The 24,912-nt window shown below is 43.4% G+C and overlaps 1 protein-coding gene, 1 long non-coding RNA gene and 1 other non-coding gene across 3 annotated transcripts in view; all 3 read left to right on the top strand.

Annotated features, from left to right (window-relative positions):
• GRIP1 (glutamate receptor interacting protein 1) overlaps window positions 1–24,912 on the top strand; it is a 766,103-nt gene that overhangs the window by 32,162 nt on the left and 709,029 nt on the right. The gene's annotated exons all lie outside the window — the stretch shown is intronic.
• LOC146403327 (uncharacterized) lies at window positions 7,802–12,114 on the top strand. Its single transcript, XR_014803561.1, has 2 exons — window positions 7,802–8,493; window positions 8,888–12,114. It is a non-coding gene; the product is annotated as an uncharacterized LOC146403327 (long non-coding RNA).
• On the top strand, window positions 16,515–16,620 carry LOC146403326 (U6 spliceosomal RNA). Its single transcript, XR_014804708.1, has one exon. It is a non-coding gene; the product is annotated as a U6 spliceosomal RNA (small nuclear RNA).

Below are 24,912 nucleotides of genomic sequence, written 5' to 3'. Positions count from 1 at the left end.
AGGCATATTTTGTGTCTGAGGTTGAGACAGAGGCTTTTTCAGGTTATGTGGAATCAAAGACTATTTCAGCTTGCTGGAGTGGGGGCTGGCCACACATTATTGGAGCTCACACAGTATACTTTCCTGGAAAAGGAAGGGCTGGACTCTACATGGGCCGTAATTACCCTGCAATTATCTGGGACTTGGCTAATAACAGACAGTATGTGAAAAAGGCCCACAGAGGTCATAAAAATCATGAATTGTAACCCAGGCCTTGAGCCAGCCTGTTTGCTCTTACGGGAAACCCTGATTTCTAAGGTTAGGGCAGTGTGAGAGGCTGCAGATTTGTTAAGGAGGGAAGGAGGAGAAACTTTGCAATGCTCAGACAGCTGGAGAATAGTAATAAATAATAGCTGCTTGACCAACCTGAGTGGAAGAGACAATCTTAATAAAGCAAACATAGGAGTTTCCGTCGTAGCACAGTGGCTAACGAATCCGACTAGGAACCATGAGGTTGCGGGTTCAATCTGCGCCCTTGCTCAGTGGGTTGAGGATCTGGCGTTGCCGTGAGCTGTGGTGTAGGTCGCAGACGTGGCTCGGATCCCGCGTTGCTGTGGCTCTGGTGTAGGCCGGTGGCTGCAGCTCCGATTAGACCCCTGCCTGGGAACCTCCATATGCTGTGGGAGCGGCCCTAGAAAATGGCAAAAAGAAAAAATAAATAAATACATAAATAAAAAATAGAAGCAAACATAAACCTAAAACATACCACAATAAGGGGCCACACCTATATTAAAACTTCCTTTTACACCAAAGACCATTTGACACAATATAGTATTTTCATTCATAATGAGTTGCCAGTTGGTCAAATCAGGTGTTGAGCAGAGAGTTAAAAAGACCTAAGAGGAAGTTCCTGTTGTTGCTTAGTGGTAACGAACCCAACTAGCATCCATGAGGATGAGGGTTTGATCCCTGTCCTCACTCAGTGGGTTAAGGATCTGGCATTGCCGTGAGCTGTGGTGTAGCTCGCAGATGTGGCTCAGATCCCATGTTGCTGCGGCTGTGGTGTAGGCTGGCAGCTACAGCTTCAATTTGACCCCTAGCCTTGGAACTTCTATATGCCATGGGTGTGCTCTAAAAAAAGGACAAAAAAATAAATAAATAAATAAAAAAGAAAACAGTATGGAGGTACCTTAGAAAACTATACATAGAACTACCATATGACCCAGCAATCCCACTCTTGGGCATATATCTGGACGAAACTTTCCTTGAAAAAGACATACACCTGCATGTTCATTGCAGCTCTATTCATAATAGCCCAAGACATGGAAACAACCTAAAATGTCCATCAACAGATGATTGGATTAAGAAGATGTGGTACATATACATAATGGAATACTACTCGGCCATCAAAAAGAACAAAGTAATGCCATTTGCAGCAACATGGGTGGAACTTGAGACTCTCATACTAAGTGAAGTAAGTCAGAAAGAGAAGGACGAATACCATATGATATCAGTTATATCTGGAATCTAATATATGGCACAAATGAACCTTTCCACAGAAAAGAAACTCGTGGACTTGGAGCACAGACTTATGGTTGCCAAGGGGGAGGGGGAGGGAATGGGATGGATTGAGAATTGGGGGTTAATAGATGCAAACTATTGCCTTTGGAATGGATAAGTAATGGGATCCTGCTGTATAGCACCAGGAATATGTTTAGTCACTTATGATGGAGCACGATAATGGGAGAAAAAGAATGTATACACATACATGTGACTGGGTCAATTTGCTGTACAGTAGAAAATTGACAGAACACTGTAAACCAGCTATAATGGAAGAAAATAAAAATCATTATAAGATATAAAATAAAAGGACAAAAAAAGGCTTAGGAGTTTCCTTGTGGTGCAGAGGATTAAGGATTTGGCATTGTCACTGCAGTGGCCTGGGTCGCTGCTATGGTGCAGGTTTGATCCCTGGCCCAGGAACTTCCACATGTCATGGCGTGGCCAAAAAACAAAACAGAACAAAACAAAGTAGGCCTAGAAATAGGCAGAATCCCTTGGAAAATGGGTAAGATGTTTTAGTGCTTAGCCTTGATTTTTCTAGAAAAAGGTTTCTCGATCGTGTTTCACACTCATAGGGTTTTGGACATAGCTATCTTTATGAAACAATGGTCATTATTATGAGACTCTTTTATTCCTCTGATTGGGACAGAACCAGTGGTGCAGTGCTTTTTTGGACATGGAGCTGTCAGCCTTAATTGACTTTTGACTAGCACTCGTGTTGGCTGTAGTTTAAATAGAGTTAGAGAGCCCAGCTGTGCAGGATTCATTTCCAGCGTTAGAACTCAAATTCCTACTGACTCTGCAGCTAGCCTGACTGCCTTTTATCCTGTCTGAAACAGATTTATTTTCATTTTATATACTCATAATGGAAAGAGTCACTATTTAGAATTTATTTTTTGCTGCCCATGTCTGGTAGAATGTGGCGTGTAAAAAAGACCCAGGGCCTTTTCCCTTTTATCTAAACATGCTTCTCAGATGTCTGAGAATAAGCCTGGTGTTTAAGGCAGTAATTGAATTCGAATGGTGTATTTATCAGTTGTGTTTGGGGAATTGCCTAACAGTTATAAATGTAACATTCCACCTGACCCAAGTATAAATCTTGTCTAACTCTTGATTTTCAGTAGGGTTGTTTATCACTTTAAGTTTTCAGGACCTCTATTTTTCGTTTTCAAATTGTTTTGGGAATAAGTGCTGAGAGTGTGTGCCTGGGTCTGTGGTTTGTGGCTTTTTCTTGTTACGTGTTTGTAGAGATTTGAGGATGAGTTTGGTCGTATGGCCGTGGTGTGTTAAGGGCTTGCCTAGGACCTCAGGATCTGTGTGTAGAATGGATTTGGAGTAGATGTGTAGTTACGCTACATTAAAGCATTAATGGATCATAATCTTAGTAATGGATCATCCAAGGTAAAATGTGCATTTGTGGCAATCGAACTAATTCTGAAGGGGACAGATTTGTATAGAATTGATTTGCATAGAATGGCTAAGAAGGAAAGGGCAGATACCTGTGTGCTATTTCCAGGATTTCTTCCTCCATCGTTCCCTTTCACCACCCTGTTTTGAAGTTAAATTTGAAATGCCTTGGTTGGGAAGACACACTGTAAACGTTTATACAAATGTATACATCATTGTTTTTCAGAATAGGCGCTGTGGAGCAGTAGCTCAAAGGCTGTTAGTAGATAATTACAAAAAAAAAAAAAAAAAAAAAAAAAAAAGCCCTACTAGTGCACTTAGTTTCAAAAATACTGTGGGAGTTCTCTGATGCTTTTATAGTGATGTGTATCATGAGAGGCTAAGGATAGAATATATACTCTTTTAATAGTTAAAGATGTTTATTCCAAGCCACAGATGCCAATTGGAATTAAATGTGGAAGAGAGAATTTATTAAAAGGATTCAGAGATGTCTCATGAAATATGATGGTGGGAGGGGAGCCCGGGTCACCAGCATGGGCTGAAAAACTGTCAGGATCCTCTCCTCGCATCCTTCTTTCTGTTTCTCTCGATGCTTCCGCTCAATTTCTTCCCTTTCTCCATTGTTAGCCTTCTGTGCTGACTCTCCTTAGAGTCCCTTCTATCTGATAACAATGTAGGAAGCTCTTAAAAAGTCCTTGGTAGTCCTTCATTAGCTGGGTTAGTGGGTGGTTAGACAAGTTTCGGATGTTAGACGGCCAGTGCACATTGTGCTGGTAAGTTTTTGTCAACTTGAATATTGAAAGTGGCTCAATAGCCTTTGTCAGTTTCACTCTTGGTAGGATGGTGTGTATCTTAAAGTAGCTTTAGTCCTATTAAACCCTCCTCTGTTGAAAAGTTATTTAAAGAAATATCTGTGTGGAGTTGTGGTTGACCTAATATTTAGTGATCAGATCAAACTTGCTACAGTCTAAGTTAACCCACTGATAGCCTGAAATGTAAAATAGATAAAGTTCATAGCCTTAACATTTGCTTGAGAACAGAAGGTTGAGTAAACTTTTCTGGTCATAATCCATGGTAAATGCAATTACATTTCAATGGTTTAGGACCTAGATTTAGTCTTTTAGGTGAAAGGAACTGATAAATATCTAATTTAACTCTTTTTGTTTGAAATAGAGCTCATTTTCTTTATGTCTCCTTTTGCTTTGTATGGAGAACATCGTAATTCCTCTTTCTCACAGTGCTGTAAAGTTCCATTTATTCAGCATCCAAGAGCTTAAATAATTATATTTTCTTTCTATGGCAATGTAAAGGGAGAATTGATGTTCAAAATAATGCCCTCCAGGCACTGCAAGCCTCAGCTTCTGAGTCTCCAAAGGAAGATTACATTGTGTTGGTATAGCATTAGCATTAGAATATCTTATTCTTATTCATAGAACATTGGTACAGTGTTTAATGATGTGCTCACACCCCACCAGACCATCCTGGTTTACACACTTGTTAGAGACTCTGCGGGGCTTGTTTGCCTCCAGAAATAGATATAATGTTTACTGAGTGTGCTGATGTCCTTGGATTCATATTTTTGTGACGTTTGGAAGGAGAACAGGGGCAGGAGGTAGTAGGGAGACTCCTCGTGGAGAGCAGTCAAAGCCTGGGGACTTGAAGTGATACGTAGAAAGGGTCTTAGAAGCTTTGGATTGGAAGGTTTAGTCACTTGGAACTGCAAGAGGAAGGGGAGATTTTAGAGGCCAGCAATTTATGAAAGAGATTAAATGATGATGCCACAACCAAGAGTGCTATGACGGTACAAAAGTGCTGCCGACTTTATTCTCTCTTATTGTGACTGTACACTGTACTCAGCGCCCAGAACCTGAGTGGGAGGGACCACGCCTCTATTCTCATGATGGTTCCTCTGATGGAAGTAAAAGAAGTATGATGAAGGGCAAAGTTGGCGCCTAAGTGTTTTGGCTAAGTCCTTTGGCTAAGTCGTTAACCGACCCAAGCCTCCAGTTCCAGTGGTGAAAAGATGAGGTTGCACTTGATGTCATCCAGCTGTAAATATGAAATGATTTCTATGAAAACTGTAGAAGTCGTATGTATACCACTTCTCCTTAATGTATATTGTGATTTATTTATTTATTTTTTGTCTTTTTGTCTTTTCTAGGGCTGCTCCCGCGGCATATGGAAGTTCCCAGGCTAGGGGTCTAATCGGAACTGTAGCCACCGGCCTACACCAGAGCCACAGCAATTTGGGATCTGAGCCGCGTCTGCAACCTACACCACAGCTCACGGCAACGCCGGATCCTTAACCTGCTGAGCAAGGCCAGGGATCGAACCCGCAACCTCATGGTTCTTAGTCAGATTCGTTAACCACTGCGCCACAATGGGAACTCCTGATTCATTTATTTTTATGCATTTATTTCTTTTCCATAATTTTTTTTTTTTCTTTTTGCGAAGCTGGTATGTGGAGACACGAGGCACTATGGCAGTGAGGATACAGCATTGTCCCTGTTCTCTTAGAATTTCTGCTCTGTTGGGAAGGGAGGCACAATGCACCTGAGTTAAAAAAATCTGTTTGTATATGTAATACGCCAGGGAGAAGTGAGCTGTTTTGGATAGGGTGGTTAGTTGAAAGTGGAATCTAATTTATTCCCTCTCTCCCGTTTTCATGATATTTTTGAGGTCCCCTTGCAGCCTCACGTCCTCGCTAACCTCTCCAGCTCCACAGGATCACATTTTCCAGCGCAAACACCATGAGCACTTATTTAAATGCCTAATCACTGGCAGCAATGCAGCTGTGCTCATCATTGTCAATTCTGATTTGTATGACGTTCCCATCCAAACTTACCTCAGGGTACATTTGCACATCTAATTACGACATTAAAACTATTAATAGCCCAATAAAATACAACTCAGACAAAAGTCTAAGCAAACAGCTGGCTGTTCCATTGTGTCCTGAAGGACGGGCACATTCAGACTTTGTTCCCTCACTCGAGGGCCTGAATTCCAAACTGCGCCGTGAACACCCTGCTGAGGGGAGGCTTAGGCAGGAAGTATCTAATTCAAAGAGATGTCCGGAGATAAAAGAGCCTGCTTGAAGCTGGAGCTTTATGCAATTGGGTGGAGGGAAAAAGTGGTTTTCTTTCATTTTACCCAGAGGAAGACTGCGACTAAATTTCAGTTGGACCAAAATACAGCAGAATCTTGGTGCAAGGTGTGAATAAAGTGCCCTACCTTTCTTTTCTTTTTTCTTTTCTTTTTTTTTTGTCTTTTTGCTATTGCTTTGGGCCGCTCCCGCGGCATATGGAGGTTCCCAGGCTAGGGGTTGAATTGGAGCTGTAGAGCCACAGCAATGCGGGATCCGAGCTGCGTCTTCGATCTACACCACAGCTCATGGCAACACCGGATCCTTAACCCACTGAGCAAGGCCAGGGATCGAACCCGCAACCTCATGGTTGCTAGTCGGATTTGTCAACCACTGCACCGCGATGGCAACTCCCAAGTGCCCTACCTTTCTAACGCTTCTGAGGAAAGAAGGCTGGGGGTAATAACTTCATCACCCTTTTTTTAGAGAATTGAAGGAGCATGGAAACAATGTCCAGCTGTTTTCCACGAGTGATGATGTTTATGCTTTTCTATTGAGAGAGAGAGAATTTGGTAAAATTGGTTTTTTTTTTTAACCGGCCAACCCAGTAAAGCGGACTATGTAGGCAATAGAAACGACTCCTTCTTCCAGGGTAGGTTTCAGTGCAGGAGGTGGGCTGTGACCTTAACCCCGTTAGGGAGAAGGGAATTCTTCCTCCAGGATTGACCCGTGTCCTCTGGCAGATTCTGTTGGCTCTGGTGGATTGAAGCTAATAATTAAGCTCTTTTGGGGTTCTTAAAACATGGCCTGAAAAATGCAGACCTGTAGGAAAACTTTGGGATTATAGGAGTTGTCTCTTTCAAGTTGTGCTGTAGAGAAAGATCTTACGTTTTTTTTTTCTTTAAAGCCATTACATAACAATTTATATTTTCATTGGCCTTGATAGATGAGGTATAATACTCCTGGGGTAAGAATGGATTAAAATAAATCTCCAAATTGCTTCTTACCTTCTGATTCTATTATGTGCTACCTTTTTGGACTCAGTGTTTAAGATCACAAGAACCCCGAGCCTGATATTTTCAAATTTTTTTTCTTTTTTCTTTTTTTTTTTTTTAAGGGCTATGCCCACAGCATATGGAAATTCCCAGGCCAGGGATCTAACCAGAGCTACAGCTGCCGGCCTACGCTACAGCCACAGCAATGCCAGATCCGAGCTGCATCTGCGACCTCCACCACAGCTCACGGCAACACCAGATCCCCGACCCACTGCACGAGGCCGGGGATTGAACCCGCATCCTCATGGATACTAGTCAGATTTGTTTCTGCTGCACCACAAGAGGAACTCCCTTTTAAATGTATTAATTTGAGTAATTCTCACAAAATAAAGGAGATATCTGTTGTTGATCTGAGGAAACCAAGGGTCCAGTAGGTGAGTGAAGTTACTCATTGAAAACAGCTTGGAAGGGGTGGGGAGAGGGCTTGGAACCAGGGCTTAGACTGCCAGTAATAAGCTCTGAGATCTTAGGCCAATTTCTGGTTCTGTCTAGGCTCTAGTGTCTTCCTTTGATGAATAAAGAGGTTGGAATGGGACGGTTTGGAGTAAATGTCCTGCTTCTGTAACCTTTGACTTGAGTGAGGGGGGACTTGAGTGAGAGATCAGTACTTAATGAAGAGGTTTTTATAAACACTGTAAGAACATTGTCTGTTGGGTATGGAGACATGCTTTAGATGATAATAGAGATATAATTTCTAGACTGGGGATTTAGATGTGGAACCCAGATAAAGACTGATCAGGTGCCCTGAGCCAGTGGAGGAGCAGCATTCTCTTATAAACATTTCTTGATTTCCCTTATCTTTTATTTTTTTTTAACTTTTTAGGGCTGCACCCTTGGCATATGGAGGTTCCCATTCTAGGGGTCGAATCGGAGCTGTAGCTGCCAGCCTACACCACAGCCACAGCAACGTGGGAGCCAAGTCATGTCTGTGACCTACACCACAGCTCACGGCAACGCTGGATCCTTAACCCACTGGAGAGAGGCCAGGGATCGAACCCACATCTTCATGGATGCTAGTCAGGTTTGTTAACTGCCGAACCACACTGGGAACTCTTCCCTTACCTTTTTCCACATCTCCTTTCCAATCCCTGATCCCCTATCATCCATCTCCTTTAAAATTTTCTGATCTTGAACCATGCTATATTTGATTATAGCTATGAAAAATTAGGAGGCAAGAAAAGAGAAGTTCTCTTTATTCTTCTGTACCTGCAGCATATGGATGTTCCTGGGCCAGGGATCAAATCTGAGCTGCAGCTACACCCTGCACCACAGCTGTGGCAATGCTGGATCCTTAATCCACTGTGCTAAGCTGGGGGATTGAACCCATACCTCCACAGAGACAATGCCGGATCATTAACCCACTGTGCCACAGTGGGGACTCCTCTCTTTATTCTTCTTGAAAAATGAGTTCTCAGCATAGGGAAAACTGTCTAGGTCTGAGCTGTCCAACACGGTAGCCACTAGCCACAAACGGCTGAAAAGTGATTGAAATGTGACAAAGACTAGTGAGAAAAAAGAACATCAAATATTTTGCTAATAATTTTAAAAATATTGATTACATATTGAAATGATATTATTATGAATACATTGGGTTAAATAAAATACCATACTGAAACAGATGTGTTACTGTCTGTTTCTACTTATTTTTTAATGTCGCTTCTGGGATATTTAAAATTATATAATAGCTTTCATTTGTTAACATTCATTATATTTCTGTATTGTAGTGCTGGTTGAGATTTTGTGTGTGTGTGTCTTTTTTTTTTTGCCTTTTTTTCTAGGGCTGCTCCCACAGCATATGGAGGTTCCCAGGCTAGGGGTCTAATCGGAGCTGTAAGCTACTGGCCTACACCAGAGCCACAGCAACATGGGATCCGAGCCGCATCTGCAACCTACACCACATCTCGTGGCCACGCCGGATCCTTAATCCATTGAGCAAGGCCAGGGATCGAACCCGCAACCTCATGGTTCCTAGTCGGATTCGTTAATCACTGCGCCATGACGGGAACTCCCTGGTTGAGATTATTTTCAACTACAGGCAATTCTCACCTCTCATCACCCCTCACATCCTCTAATGTGTATTTGGACAAGACTAGGGACATTTCTGGTTCTCAAACTGGCCATGCTACTGCATCTAGTGGGTGACAGCTGAAAATGTTTCTAGCCTCCTACAATGTATAGGACAGATGGCCCCTCCCCATAGCAAAGAATGCTCTGGTCTAAAGTGCCAAGAGTGCTGAGGTTGAGAACTCCTGGTGCAGAGGTTCAGAAAGGAGAAGTAGAGAAAAAAGATTGAGCGCTAAAACTGCTTTATAGGTTAATGTGATTTGCAATATTAGACTAAGTATTTGGCAGCATTAAAAAAATGAATTGTAGATAAGAGTAAGGAATTAGAGATGGTTAGGGTGAAAGCAGTGGGGGTTTTGTTTGTTATTTCCACAGATATTTATTGAGAGATAAATCGTTTTTGAAACAAGATGGGGACAAATAAACACACATGTATAAGCATATACAAATACTGAAATCTGATTGTATGCAAAGCTTCTGCAGGAAAAATAGAGATAAATAATATGTGATTCCTGCCTTTCCATAAAGCCCGCAGGCTGGTGGGGGATGGCATGAGCAGTACCCTCTCTTGTAAGCAGCTACCTATGATGTCAGAAGAGAGAAGAGGGAAGAGCAACAACAACCAAAAAAACTATGGATTTCAAAGGAAACGGTACCAGTTTCGGTTGGGGAAATCAGGTAAAGTCTTCATGAGACTGTCCTGTTTGAAATGGCTCCTCAGTAACAACCCGTGGAGATGATGGAAAAGCAGCTACCACGGAGGGCACAGCATGGCCCGAGGCAGGAGGAGAGGTGAAAGGGCATGGGTTTGGGGAATATTCAGGGATCAAGTTGACTTAGAATCCCAGTGGAAAGCAGTTAAAAAAATGAAAACCCCAAACCAAAGAAGTGAACATAAAACCCCCCAACAAGACTCAGGTCATTTCTCACAGGTCAGGCGAGGTGAAAAGAGAAACGAGAGACCAATAGAGACCAAGTATGTAGAACCAGTGAGTTGTCTGGAGGTAGGAAGATAAAGGAGAGGAAGGACTCAAAGATGATCCTGAGGTTCTAAGCTTGGGTGTCTGGGCATCGTGCTGGAGTGAGAGGCCAGGAGGAGGGATTGGTTGGAAAGAATGGAAAGACGATGAGTTCAGGATTGCCCTGTTGAGCTTGACGTTAATGGTAGGAATCCAGATGGTGGAGGAGGTGGAGGGAGCCCCTGGGAATCAGATCTGAGGCCAGGCAAGTGATGACAAGAGAGACTTGGGGGGAATCATCCCAAGTAATGTAGTCCTTGAGGTTTTGAAGGTTTTTTGTTTGTTTTGTTCGTTTTGCCATTTCTAGGGCCGCTCCCACGGCATATGGAGGGTCCCAGGCTAGGGGTTGAATCGGAGCTGTAGCCACCGGCCTACGCCAGAGCCAAGCAATGCGGGATCCAAGCCTCGTCTGCGACCTACACCACGGCTCTCGGCAACACCAGATCCTTAACCCATTGAGCAAGGCCAGGGATCGAATCCGAAACCTCGTGGTTCCTAATCGGATTCGTTAACCACTGCGCCACGACGGGAACTCCAAGGTTTTGAGAACTTGAGGAAGGTGGCGTCCAGTGGGAAGGCGAGGGTACACCCTGAGGTGTGACTGTCTTTAGGTGATGAAACAAAGAAGAGAGAAGTCGGGGCAGGAAAGAAAAGATGAGGCAGAAGACACAGAAAGAAGGTCTGAGCTTCATAGAGGTGGAGTCTCCACGGCGTGTGTTCCACAGTGTTCAACAGTTCTCACTGAGTGTGGAGGTTGGAGCTGGAACCACTTCGAGGCTGTTGATAAGCGTTTCACACTGGGAGGAAAACAGATGGCAGAGAAAGAAGGGGCCGGCAAACTGCTTCTCGGGGCCCGGGCTGTCCCAGAGCTGCTGTTGGGAGAACAAGCACTTGCTCATTTGGTGGCGTGCTTTCTCTTGGGTCCTTCCTTCCTTCAACAGATAGTCATTGAGGATGTAGCTGTTTCTTTTATTTCCCGTGGGGTGAAATGAAGCAGGGGTAACTAAGAGGTCATCTCTACTGCTGCCTCCCACTCTGGGCTCAAGAAAACAGAACTCACAAGGACATTCCTTGAAAAAAACACAGAAGGAAGTTTTAGTGGTTATGCTCCTAAAACCTGGAACTTTGTCATTGCTGATTTGTCTTCTCTTTCAAGGCTCTGATAGTCTTAGGATTGATGTCCCAAGTAAAGCAAATATCTAATTCTGCCTGCCCTTGCATTTGGGCTAAGGAGAGTGTTTCTGGTCAAACAAATAAAAGGGAAGTGATTGGAGGGGGTTAAAATATATACATAAACTCATCCCAGCACCGATCACCTTTTTATGGTTAGAAGTAATTTGAATTTTTCATTTTAGCTGCTGTTTTCAGTAGGTTTGGTGAAACTGGAGGCCTAAGTTGTTTCGTTTTAGTATGTATTGTCAAGGGGGCCTATAGGAATGAGCTGAACAGGTTTTTACGAATTAAAGAGAGAAAATAACACTTTTTCCATACCGTGTTTTTAATGCCAATAATTTAAGAAGTCATATTTCCCAGAAGCAGAGAGCAAGGAGCACTTTGAGTACAGTTCCAAATTGGAAATTTCTGCCATCTGAATATTAAGAAAACACATTAAATGGTTATTCTAGACCTTTTCTGCCCGTACCTCCTTGCTAGAGTTGAAGTACCACGAAGAGGTGGTGTTTCTCAATCTGGGGGGTGTGGGATGTATTGATATTTTACTCTGAGATTCACATCCATGTGCATGTCATTTGTTGATAATAACTTTTACTTCCCTACAGCAATAATCTTTTGATGTCTTAAGGAAAGTTTATAGTAAGACTCTAGATAAGATTTCGATTTCTTCTATATTATCATTATTGGAAATAAGCAAATAGAAGCATGCGGGCAATTCATACTTGAAGAACATAAACGTTTCAAAAGATGAAAGTAGAGGAAAACACAAAAATAGGAATACGGTTGCTAGAAGTTGCCTGTTGTATACATAGTCAAAGTTTTAGTCAGCGTGACTGGCAGACATCAGTTACTGCTTTTGTAGAACTTTTATTTTAAAAATAGATGGAAAAGTCAAAGCAGTGTCGCGTAGTTGTCAGTTGGTTTGGTAATCCAAATATATCAGCTTTACTTCTGAATGTGCTGAAAGATTTATTATTTGACCTTGGTTAAATTTTCTGTAAACCTGTTGAATGTTTAAGCCCGAGACCTCACATCTATAAAATGAGAATACCCATGAATCTTGTTATCAGCTTCCCAGCGATTAAGTCTGCAGTGCTGTTTTAGGTGCTGCAATAAATAACAATTATGAAAACTTGAGAAATTCTATAGCCAGTGTTCTCTACAAATGGCATTGACTGATTACTTTAAAAATTGATTGGTAAAGTATTTGTAATGTAAACTGTAAAAAGCACCATTTTCTAGGAGCGTGGCGGATGGTTACTGCAGGGATTGCTCAAAGTGCTCCTTGCTCTCTGCTTCTGGGAAATATTACTTCTTAAATTATTGACATTAAAAACACTATATGGAAAAAAAGGGCGAGGGAGTCACAGCATTTAATCTTATTAGTCAAAGATATTAAAAAAACATGAAAGCTGTGGTTTCCAAAGGAGACAGCGTGGGGGGCAGGGGGATGCGCTGGGGGTGTGGGGTGGAAATCCTATGTAATTGGATTGTGATGATCATTGTACAACTATAAATGTAATAAATTCATTGAGTAATAAAAAAATAAAAAATATTGGCGTTCCTGTCGTGGCGCAGTGGTTAACCAATCCGACTAGGAACCATGAGGCTGCGGGTTCGGTCCCTGGCCTTGCTCAGTGGGTTAAGGATCCGGTATTGTTGTGAGCTGTGGTGTAGGTCCCAGACAAGGCTCAGATCCCACGTTGCTGTGGCTCTGGTGTAAGCTGGTGGCTACAGCTCCGATTCGACCCCTAGCCTGGGAACCTCCATATGCCGCGGGAGCAGCCCTAGAAAAGGCAGAAAGACAATAAATAACAAATAAATAAAAAAAATTAAAAATAAAAAAGTGGAAACTATTGAATAGAGTTCTTTAAAGTTATTCATCAATGCCTGTCCACCGTGTTCTGCATTAGAGTGGATAATAGCAGTACGGGTGATGTTTTCTTTTCCAGCAATCTTTTCACAGCACTTCCTACTTATGTGAATACTGAAAATTGCTGACATAATTACAAGGATCCAATTGATCCAAAGTATTCTCGGGAAGAGACTCCTAAAAATATCATCTATTTAAAAGTACTCCTCTTCACCCGTTCTTCACTTGGAATGTTTTCAGCAGGCGATATTTGAAACCTCCGGGTTTGGTGGCGGAGTGTAAGCATAGACCCCAGTTCTCCCCAGATTCCTAGCGGAATGGCTGGAATGGTTGAGAAATAGGGGAAATCTGCATGGACAAGAGAAAGCAGAAGCAAAGAAGGATTCAGTCCCTGTGGCAGAAAGTGAGGGGAAATTTTGTTAGCAGTTCCTCCGTGGGGCTGGACTGTAGTCTGGATTGTAGGATGTCCCAGCGCCTTTTCCCCTCACTGGGTCCAGAAAATTAGCATGCGACCGAGTGATGCAGCGTTTGGAGATGGGGGCACATTGAGGGCCAGCTCTTGCGTATGTGACCACAGCATCTTGAGACTGAGGTTGCCTTTGCATGTCTCCCCACATCCACTTGGCCCTCTTCCAATTCCTTCTGCTCCCTGGACTCCATGATCCTTTTAAGAGGTAGGTCTGTCGTGTGATCCCTTTGCTCATATGCTCCCAGAGGTTTCTTTCGATTGTTTTTAGGACCAAGGCGGACATCCAGAACCTAGACCTCTCTTGCCTTCCAGCCCCGTGTCTACTATGCCTTCCATGCTGCAGCCATACTGACCTCATGGGCACTGCCAGCCCTGGCTTTTTGCACTGACTCTGAACCAGTTCTACCACCTGGACCTCCTTCTTGCCCCTCTTTCCTGGTTAATTCCTAATCGTCCTTCAGACTTGACCCCATGGCTGCTTTCTTAGGGATCATCAGAAATCTGTGCACTCATGGACATATGGTGATTCTGATTGTACAGTCATTTTCATGATTAGTTACTTAGTATTTGCCTCACCTGTTAGACTGAGCTCCACTTAGGAGTGGTATCTGGCTCTGTGCACCATTGTATCCCTAGCTTTTAGCATAGAACTTGGCATATTCTAGATATTCAGTAAATATTTATGAAATGAATGGATGAATAGATTGACAGATGGCAGCGTTTGGGTTTTAACAGCTACCTTGGATGCCCTTGACCTTTGTACCCTACGCAGATACCTGCCACAAGCAAAGGAGCGGGCATAGTGACAGGAAAAATCTTGGTGTGGCTGCCAAGAGGTTTTGGAAACTGGGACACTGTCTGAAGAAGAGGATCCACATCCACAGAGATGTTCATTCTGTCTCTTTTCCTGTCCCATGGGCTGCTGGATATTCATAACTCTTAAGACTGTTTTCTACCTCTTCCTCTTCTGCTCTGGATCATTTTCTCTTTAATCTAGATAAGGATGTGTCTCTAAGGAGGATCTGGATGGGCATCCACAACAAATTCTGCCAGAAAGCAGCTCAATTTCTATTCGGAGATTATTTTTATTCGAAAAATAAGGCTCCCTCATGGATTCTGTTAAGCGATTCTGTTATTCAAAAGCAAAGGATCACGGTTTTCCTGAGGCTTCAGAGGAATTGTTTCCTCTGTGATGGATTGACCATGGGATATGAGATGATCTTAGAAAATTTTGTTCTGCTTTCGATAACACATGAGGGGATGTTGCATGTATGACGCTGCAGCAGGGTAAGCAGACCATTAGCTAAAGGAAAGAGAGGAAGATTACACAGCTGAAAGATGGGAGAGTCAGCTCATAGAAATAATGACAAGTGCCGATGCTTATTGAGCACTTATGAGGGGCCTCGGCATTTTTTTTAAAGGCCTATGTGTTTTAACTCATTTAATTTTCATAACAGCCCTATGAGGGTTATGCAGGTCTTTTACTCCATTTAGGAAACCTCTGTAGAGGAGTCAGTTGACAATAGCACACTGGAAAATAGTCACAAAAAATGAAGTAGAAAAAAAACTTGAAGAAAAAATTTAAACCTAAAAGGGATGAAAATATGGAGCATGTGAACTCTGGGGAAACTGTAGTAGCTTTTAATAGTGTTACACCTGGGTGGTGAGATTAGAGATAGTTTTTATTTTCTCCTTTATACTTCTCAGTATTTTTTAGCAGGAACGTTTAAACAGACACTGTTCTTTGAACAAAGAGCGTAGTTGGCAGAAAGCATCTAAGCTTTCCAATAAAGAGTCTTAAGTAATTCAATGAAAATTAAATTGCACCCAGAGATGGTGTTTAGGGATTTAGGCAAGAGTGAAGGAAGCAGCCACAGTAGGAAGTCAACCTCCTAATTGGGGAAACAGACCAGAGAGATTCATGTTGCTGAAGGATGGTGGTGACTGTGCACTTTCACTCTTCCAACTGGAGGAAAAGAAAAAAAAAAGAAAAAGATTGGCCCTGGCTAGTTAGGAGTATTTTGAGAATTCAGATTATGGTGCTGAGATAGCACTGCTGTACACGATAATTAGAAGCTAGTTAAAAATGTATGCTTGTAATTTCAATAATTTATTTAATAGAATATGTGTAATTGCCTGGATTATGTGTTCTTCCATTTATCCACACCTAGGGTATAATAAACCTAGGGGACAGACCCTTGCCATCGTGACCCAAGATACCACCTGCTGGCAGGTATAGAAATTGCAAGTTAAAACCCTGGGGAGAAATGAACCTGAGCTAGTCTCGCCTTAGAAATTCAGGCCCACGAGGTGATACTAGAGGTCATGAACATTGAAAAGTGCTAGGACTATCCTTGTAATGCACGTTTATTTCTTCCAAATCATATTTCTTGGAAAGAGAAGGCTGAATTGTAAATTTGCTGGAAGGGAAAAAAAAAGGGTAAATTAAATGGGTGTGGAATTTAAAATTCTTTATTTTCTTGGTTTCTAGTGGTAGTCTTCTGTTTTTTGAATTGCAGAACTTTTTTTTTTTTTTTTTTTGCAGGCTATGTGATTATTCTCTTTGCTTATTCTTATAAAGGGAACTTTATGTTTTCTCATAGTCAAGTAGAGATGGGCTCATTCAGAAATTGGCACAGGTTCTCAACCACATCTTTTGGAGGAGTCCCCTGGACTAAATTAAGGGAAAAAAATGGCAGTGAGAAAAATGTGAAAATGTCTTTTAAGTGAAATAAGTTTTTGGATACTGCTGGCGGGAGAACCGCTGACTAGGAGTAATTATGACAAACATGTTATTGTAACGATCCTTTGATTAAAATACATGTGTGTCTTGCTTGCTTTGGCAGTACATACACTAAAATTGGACTGATGCAGAGAAGATTAGCATGCCCCTGTGCAAGGATGACATGCACATTCATGACGTGTTCCATATTTCTTTTGACACAAATGAACTTACTTACGAAACAGACTCACAGACACAGAGAACAGACTTGTGGTTGCCAAGGGGGCGGGGGAGGGTTGGAAGGATGGGTTGGGAGTTTGGGGTTAGCAGATGCAAACTATTATATGTAGAGAAGGGATAAACAACAGCATCCCGCTGGATAGCACAGGGGACTATGCTCAATATCCCGTGGTAAACCATAGTGAAAAGGAATATAAAAACGTGTGTGTGTATATATCTATCTCTCTGAATCACTTGGCTGTACAGCAGAAATTAACACACTGTTGTGAATTGACTGTGCTTTAATTAAAAAAATACACCTGTGTCAATCATTTTCTTCCTTGGATTGTACCAGGAATTAAGTACAATTAACTCTGGAAAAGGAGCCAATTGTATTTTTGATCCTTTGTACGTTTCTAGGAGATGATAGAGATCTAAAAGGTGATCAGGATCATAAGACTTTGACTCTCTGCATATTATCCTTTCGCCTTTGTACTTCGGGCACAAACTAAGTAAGATGGTACGCTTTTCTTTTAAATGGTTCTTTTATTACACAGGCAGCCTCTGACTTACAAATAGGTCTGCGAATGGCCAGAGGCCTTTAGGACCAGTGAACCAACCAGTGGGTTTTATTTCAGATGCGCTGCCTCTGCCAGGGCTGCCCCTCCTTTCTCCTTCAGATCCTTTCATTGCTGTGGTTTAAAATGTGCTCTCCCCTTTCTTCCCCAAAAGGTTTTGTTGCATCCCCCCCCCCAGTTTCCATGGCTACAGGTTTGTTCTTCCTTCTCCTCGTCCCCTTGCTCATCCTTGCTCATCCTACCGGTAGCACCAGCCAGAGGTCTTTTTTTGAGACAGTTTCCTCCTCAAGAGGAATCTTCACAGGACTCTTCAGTCTCTTGGGCCGTCCTGGTTGCAATCCTTTGTGTGTTTTCTTTCTCTGGAATGGTGGAAAGCAGAAAGGAAAGGGAGGATGGTGAGTGATAGGAGGAACCCATTGTTACTTTGCCTGACTTGCAGTTCCTTGTTCAGAAAGGACCCAAAGTGCCCCAGGGATGGACTTTTTGTCTTTTTGCCTTTTCTAGGGCAGCTCCTGTGGCATTTGGAGGTTCCCAAGCTAGGGGTCTAATCGGAGCTGTAGCCACCGGCCCACGCCAGAGCCACAGCAATGCCAGATCCGAGCCACGTCTGCAACCTACACCACAGCTCACGGCCACGCCAGATCCTTAACCCACTGAGCAAGGCCAGGGATTGAACCCGCAACCTCATGGTTCCTAGTCAGATTCGTTAACCACTGCGCCACAACAGGAACTCCCAGAGTTGGACTTTCTTGAAAGGGCTTTTTGCCTGCTTCAGGGACCTGAGAGTTGAGAAATGACCTCAAAACTTTAATTTCCAGCCCTGGCTGGAAGTGCTGGGGTTAGCAGTGGAAAAGGAAGTGTGGAGCTAATCTGTAATTTCCTCTTGACAGGAAAGAAGGAGAAAAGAGGAAAACTAAAGGAAAGCAAGTGGAGAAAAAGGAGAGAAAAGGCGAAAGAGGGAGCTGACCTTGGGTCCCCATGGAGAGAGACTGGCCAGAGACACTTTATCCTTTGCTTTGGTCTTAGGCTCTTACCTTCTAGCCCCTGGTCCAGTACGGGTGTGGGGCTGATGGAGAGAAAGGGAGGGAAGGATGGATTCCATTCCCTTGGATTGCTTCTCCTCAAACTGATCTAGAGGGTCAGCGCAATCTCAGTCATAATGCCAGCAGACAGTCTTTTTTTGTGGAAATTGACAAACTGCTTCTAAAATTTCTGTGGATGTGCACAGGACTTAGACTAGCCAAGAAGCAGCTGGAAAAATTAAGAAGAAAGTTAGATGACTAGATAACTGATTTGAGCATTTATTACAGAGCTACAGTACTCAAGGCAATGCAGATCCATGGGACAGAATGGAGAATCCAGAAATAGATCCACACGTACATGGGACAGCTTCTTTTGGGTGAAGATGCAAAGGCAATTCAGTGGAGAAAGGATAGCCGTCAACAAATGGTGCTGAAAAAATTAGATATCCATATGTAAAATATGTGCTTCAGTCTATTTCTTACATCATAAAAAATTAACACAAAATGTGTCATAGACCTAAATATAAAACCTAAGAAAACACAGAAGAGATCCTTTGTGACTTTGGGCTCCATAAACATTTCTTAGATTCATCACTAAAAGCACAGTCTAGAACAGATTGATAAATTGGACTTCCTTGGTATATCTGTATTAAGTGCCTTTTGTTTACTTAATACATGAAATGCAAAAAAAAAAAAAAAAAGAAGTCTCCAAAACAGAATTGACCTCCAGAGGGGTTCATGTTTGAGTTGCGAAGGTGAGATTAATGTACATAAGTAACAATTAGACGAAGCTATGAATTGAGTTCAGGAGTGCAGTGGTTGACCTTTGTTTCTTGCCATATCTACCTTTTCAGGTATCCATGGAGGGCTCCAAATTTCTGCAGTAAATAATGACATTTTCTCATGTCTCAAGTCTTTACATTAATCTCCGACGGGCACACATTGTATCGCGAACCACCTGTATCTTAGTCATTCCATCTAAGGGTTATAGGAGAATTTATTCTACATTTGTTTTCCTTTTTAATGTCTTTCCCCGAGACCTGATTTGATAAATCCCTAACACTGTTTCTGGCTGCGTCGCCCTCGCTTGGAAGGATAGAACAGCCTTTAGTACTATTAGCATTTTTTCTAGACATTACCTCTCCAGCTGTGAAGATTTTCCTTAGATGATTCATGTGACACTTGGAAGCTGAGGGTACACTTCCTGGAGAAGCACTTAGCTTTTCTCCTGCTCTTGTTTGGAGTGGCTTTACGGTGACCGTTTTTTATGGTCCTTAATATATTTCCCTTCCTTCCTTCGTATTTCATCTTGAGTATCACAGCTCTGCGCAGCCAGGGCCCAGCTCTGCGCTGCCAGGGCCAGACACACTGCCGCTGGGTGCCTGTCGCTGGCTCCCAGGCCAATTGGCTGACAAGGAAGTGTCTGTATTTACATCTTACCGTCGCCCAGGACCCCCTGAGGTGCTAACTCTGGTTGCTTGCATCGCACAGCTGCTGAGCAGATTCTTGGAGAGCCTGTAGATTGTGTGCATGTTTGTGCCTCTGTGCCAGCTGTAGGCAGAATTGTGAAGCAGGCAGTTGGCCCGTTGTGCCTGAATGTTCTTTTTTTAATGGCCATACCCAGGGCCTATGAAAGTGCCCAGGCCAGGGATCCAACCCCGAGCTGTAGCTGTGACCTGTGCCACAGCTGCAGCAATGCAGGATCCTTCACTCACTGCTCTGGCCAGGGTGGAACCCGCACTTGCACAGCGACACGAGCTGCAGCAGTGGGATTCTTAACCCACTGCACCACAGCAGGAATTCGAACCCTCCTTTTTGAAATCATTTCTCTGTCCTTAACTTCAGAACCTTTGTAACTTTTCAGGCTCAGTTTTTGTGCTCTCTTCTTCTTATTAAAGCTGCTTGTTGGAGAACAAAAAAACCCTCTTATCAGCTCCATTAGTGTGAATTTAAGTCAACTTTCCTTAAGGTATTTTATTTTAAACTCTGAGTGTCAGAGTTCCGCTTATGGCTCAGCATTAACAAACCTGACTAGTATACACAAGGAGATGCAGGAGATGGGTTCGATCCCTGGCTTCGCTCAGTGGGTTAAGGATCCAGCGTTGCTGTGGCTGTGGCGTAGGCCAGCACCTGTAGCTCTGATTCCACCCCTAGCCTGGGAACTTCCATATGCTGTGCTCGCAGCCCTGAGAAGACAAACAAACAAACAACAAAAGAACCGAAGTGTGGTGTGCTAGCTTTTCTGTCTCTAGAGGGATTTCACGCTTTAGGGAACAAGCAGAGAGGAGGCGGTAGTAGGGAAGGGACACGTTGCTTGGTGCAGCTGAAACTGTGTATAGGTCAAAGTTTTCCAACTGTTTTGGTCCCATGTCTCTTTCTGCAGAAGCTCTAAACTTGATTTTTAAAGGAGCTGACTGGCCGAGATAGAAACGGAGGGTTCAGAGGCCCACTAATTAATTCACCCTCCCCTTTTCTGGGAGGCTGCCCTGAGGCCCCAGCGTAGACCTCTTGGAGTTCCCTGGGTCACAGTTTACAAAGCAGCCACGCCCTTCTGGCTTCTACCTGGTGTGTACAAACCTGCCTTGAACCCATCAGAGAGCTGAAGTTGTAGGGCAACAACTAGCCTCAAATCTAAGGAAAAACAGGCACCTCCAAGGAGAGATTGGCTTCTCTGTTGCACAGCTTAAGACAGAGGAAGGTGGGTCTGCTGTACAATAGGTAAATTACATTCAGCTAAAATTGTTAATAATTGCTAAAGGCTGAGGAGGTCCCGCTGTGGCGCAGTGGAGACGAATCGGACTAGGAACCATGAAGTTGTGGGCTTGCTCCCTGGCCTTGCTTAGTGGGTTGAGGATCTGGCGTTGCCATGAGCTGTGGTGAAGGTCACAGATGCGGCTTGGATCCCGCATTGCTGTGGCTGTGGTGTAGGCCAGCAGCTGTAGTTCTGATTCCACCCCTAGCCTGGGAACTTCCATATGCTGAGGGTGCAGCCCTAAAATGAAAGCCCCCCCCCAAAAAAAAAATTCGCTAAAGGCAGAATGTAGGGTGGCGTGAGGATATAGAATGCATAGGATTTGCACCCACTTGATGGCTCTCCCCCACAGGCGTCACTGGGTGCTCAGAACAAAGACTGAGGCTGGGGCAGGAGACCTGAGAAAGTTGTTCTCGGTGTAGGCCTGGAAGCGGAGAGGAAACAGTCTTGGGCCCAGACTTACCGGGGTCTCTACCACTGGCAGAGGGACAGAATCCCCTCTGGGAAAGCCCACCTCTGAGACACAGGGACACAGAGCTTTCCTGTGGCCGAGGCTGGACAGGACAACACAGAATACCCACCTCGCCAGTCATACCTTAGCCAAGCTTAAATCCTTCTGCTCTACTTTGTTACTGGTCCAGGTGGCTATTGCAGTGTCGTCAGCCAGCTTAGAGTTTAGTGGCATAGCACATAGGCCGTTCATTATCTCTTGGGATTCTGCACGTCGGGCAGTCGAGCAGTTCTGCTCCACTTGGGAGCAGAAATGGCCATCATGCCTTCTCCATGTGCAGAGTGGCCCCTCAGTGGACTTGGCTGGAACTGTTGCCCGCCACTCTGGGCAAGCTTGGCTGCTTTGCTCTCTTGGTTACTCTTTTCAAGAGCAAGAGCAGTAGCTGCCTGACCTCTTCAAGGCTAGGCCTGGAGCTGGCACCATGACACGTCAGTGCATTCTGGTCAAGGCAAGTTAGGGGGCTCAGATTCAAGGCAAAGAGAGGGGTCTCTTGATGGTTGGAGCAGTTTGCAGAGATAGGGAAGAAAAGAGTCAACTATGGCCAACCTTGTGGATTACCCAGTACGCTAAATTTACCATGTTTTCATTTCTTTCCCTTGTCTTTGGCTTGCTTTCTTTCTTACTGTCCCTTTTTATGGCCACACCCATGGCTTATGGAAGGTCTCAGGTTTGGAGTTGAATCAGAGCTGCAGCTACCGGCCCACATATACCACAGCCACAGCAGCACTGGATCCGAACCACGTCTGTGACCTATGCTGCAGCTTGGGGCAACGCTGGATCCTTAACCCACTGAGTGAGGACAGGAATCGAACCCATGCCCTCACGGAGACTGTTGGGTTTTTAACCCACTGAGCCACAATGGGAATTCCTGTTTTTGTTTTTTGTTCTCATCTTCTAATAATATTCTCTTCCCAAATCTGCATCCATTAAAATACAACCCATTCTGCAAGGCCCAGCCTAAATGCTACCACCTTCATGAAAGGACTGACCATGTAATTTGTCACACAAATTGGGACACTTGTGAAAATGGAAGAGAGAGCTGAAAGGACAAGGATAAACTAGGATTGTCCCTGGCAAACTGGGACATATAATAGCTACTCATGAGCCTCTCCCTGGTTTTTCTGCTTGTGGGTAATCTTCCTCTTCTGCTGAATTAGTTCATATCTCTGATGGGACACATCGCATTCTTCCCGGTATTTTGGGTGCAAATAACTGCCAATACTCTATTAATTGTAAATTCTTGGAAAGAAGATTCACTGTCTTAATTATTAGTCTTTCCCAGTGCATTTAGCACAGAACTGTGCATATAGTATGTACCCAGTTGTGAGCTGAAGAAGAGAGTGGAAAACTGAAGAAGGCCAACACTCAGGTTCTTAGGTCCTTAAAAATGTCTTACAGAATTGTATGCCACTACTCAGTCAGAGTTGTGGTCACTCTCCCTCCTTTCCTAACTGTTCATCCTATCCTGGCTAGGTGGTTTAATAGCTGAGCATCTAGGTTTCTTCATCCCCAAAATGGGGCAAATTATACCTGTGCTACCTGTTTCATAGGGATCTTGTACAGGTGAGGGACATGATGCATGCAAAAGCACCTTGCGTTATTACCTGTGGAAGCGCCTCTACGGGTGCAAGCCAATATTATTATTTCAGTTTGCTTATTAATTTCCAACTGCGTAGTCCAGATAACCTCTTAATCACTTGCTAAGTTGTTCTGTCCAGTGGAAGTTCAGACGTGAATTCCTTTTTTCCAAAATTCTAACTCTGTTTAAAATGAGATGCAGCAGACAGCCCTCCGAAGTAACCAGAAGCAGACATAAACACTTGCATTTGAAGTGGGTAAGCAATGAGGTCCTGCTGTAGAGCACAGGGAACTGCATTTAGCTGCTTGTGATGGAACATGATGGAGGATAATGTGAGAAAAAGAATGTATATATGTATGTGTGACTGGGTCACTTTGCTGTACAGCAGAAATTGACAGAACATTGCAAATCAACTATAATAGAAAAAATAAAAATCTTAAGAAAAATAAAGTTATATTAAAGAAAAGAAGTAAGCAGCTGCAAGTCTCAGCCCAGTTATCTCCATCTCTTGCTGACCATGTGAGCAGGTCACTTTGCTTCTTAGAATCTGCTTCCATATTTTTAAAATAATACCTATTCTGTCCCAGAGGGTAGTGTGAGGCTCAAATGAAGTGCATGTGAAAATCCTTTTGAAATAAATATAAAGAATCAGGCAGGTAGTGATTATTTCAGATTACTCTTTTGTTTGATGGCTTTCTGCCTTATGTTTGATTTTTTTTATCAGTCTGTATGTTTATCTATAACTTTATCTAGCTATCTGTCTGTCATCTATCAGTCATTCTATCCGCCTATCTGTGCACCTATGTATCTATGATATTTATCTAATATCTATTCTTTTTTTAATCAATGTATCAATATTTGTGTGTGTATATGTGAATTTGTTATCACACATTTGGAATTTTTGAGTGTCTCAATGCTTTAAAGTGTTTCTCAAGGGTTTGGAGTTTCTTCCATCTTTTTTAGAGAAAGGAACCATTTTAACCTAATTTCTTACACAAACACAAGCTGTGGAGCAAAGCGAAGTTTCTCTTTCAGGGGACGGTATCATGTGCGTCTTAAACAAAGATTTAGGCAATTAAAAAACTTTGGTGGTGCAAATGGTATGAAGGACCTCTGACCTCCCAGTAACCCAGAGTCCTACGGTTCCAGACTTAAGGAAGATGTTATTGTGCCCATAAATCCTTACTCTAGCCTCCTGAGAGGTCCACAGAAGCAAGAAAGGGCAGCGATGGTGCTGGTGGTAGGGCTGGTGGTAAACCCCAGCCGGGGGTCCTGGGAACCAGAACTCATCGTAGGTAACTGTCAGGGTTGTTTCATGCTGTATGCTTCATGCTGTATGCTAATGCCACTTTGTTTTTGCACCTCGAGTGGGGCTGATGCTGTTTCCGAAGCCCGGCGGCATTTTCCGATTTGATGCCAACTCCCCTGTTGTCAGCTGTCACTCCTGAACCATGTGTCATGGAGCCCTCCTGCTGTAGACACCGAAGAGAAATCGCTCTCTCGCCATCACAGCGTGGTTGCAGCCCCGAAGCCACATTGTTTGCACTCAGCATCCACCCAGGATTGTTTGTTCCCTTCCTTGCAAGGCATTGGGTATTCGGTGCTCTAGTCAAGCCATGGGTTCTCCCTCCCCGCTCTCTCGCTCCCCCCGACGTGGAATTCTTGTCAGAGTCTTTTCAGAGTGGTTCTCCAAAGCTCCGAGGACTTCCTGAATTATAAGAATTTGCCAGACCCAAGCTGCAGTGAAGATGCCAGTCTGTCTGCTGTAAGGAGGATTGATTTTGGGGTATCTCTGAAGCTTTTTGTTTTATTCTACTCAGAGTCAAGAGAACCTCTCTTGAGGAC

Source organism: Sus scrofa, chromosome 5 (assembly GCF_054392235.1).
Source record: "Sus scrofa isolate SSC_HxYL_T2T_F1_AM1 chromosome 5, Sscrofa_HxYL_maternal_Yorkshire_Landrace_v2.0, whole genome shotgun sequence".
Classification (NCBI taxonomy): domain Eukaryota; kingdom Metazoa; phylum Chordata; class Mammalia; order Artiodactyla; family Suidae; genus Sus; species Sus scrofa.
This window is presented reverse-complemented; position numbering and strand designations above follow the sequence as displayed.